Genomic DNA, 885 nt, shown 5'->3' on the forward strand with positions numbered 1-885 from the left:
GAGGTTTGTATTTTCCCATTGCTAGGCACACTCAGCGTCCAGTGACAGAGCGGTTGTGATGGGAAATGCAAAGCTGGGCAGCAGCTCACATGGACCCGTGGTTAATTTCGGAAGGTGACTAACACCAGCTGCCTCAGTGACACAGTAACAGGCAGGTTCTTCTTTCCAGTCAGGCAAAATGCAGAAGTCACTGGAGATCCACATTTCCTCTGCCAGCAGCAGCCCTGGACTACCCCTCTGCCAGGCCCAGATCCATAGAACGTGTGGCCAAATCTCACAATGGGATCGCAAGTCTCATGAGATTTGGTGTTTTTCTTAGAGTCCCAGTGCCTGGAGTCACGTGAATTCGTGCGACCCCCCTTGTCTGACCGCCAGCATAACACAAGCCAGAGCATCTCAGGATTCATTTTAAAATGTTTCTTCTCCAGTGGCTCCTGTCTCCCTGCCCCGACAAGAGTTTGTCTGGGCCCTGCCCCCTATTCCTCCAAGAGATCCATCCCAATAGCTCCAGGGTCCCTCTTCCCCCACAATAGCCCTACCCCACCCCACCTGGGGCACTGACCTCCGCCTTGCTGCTGTGCCGCATGGCGAGGAACCGCTCGGGGAGCGGAGAGCAGCCCCCGGGCAGTAGCCAAACTGAGTGGCAGCCCAAACTCTCCTGCTTGCCCGGAGCATAGCTGAATGTGCCACATTCTGGCTGGGCAGCGGGAGTGCGTGAGGCACGGGGCGGGCGGGGGGGGGGTGTGAGTGTCACACGCCATGCCTGACGCTCGGCAGAGCTGGGATCTCGAAGCAGGGGCTCATCCATGTGGTTTCCACCCAAAGCCACCGCCGTCCTTATTCAGTTTACACTACAGATGGCAGTCGGAAGCACCGCGGTACCAG

Source organism: Lepidochelys kempii, chromosome 19 (assembly GCF_965140265.1).
Source record: "Lepidochelys kempii isolate rLepKem1 chromosome 19, rLepKem1.hap2, whole genome shotgun sequence".
NCBI lineage: Eukaryota > Metazoa > Chordata > Testudines > Cheloniidae > Lepidochelys > Lepidochelys kempii.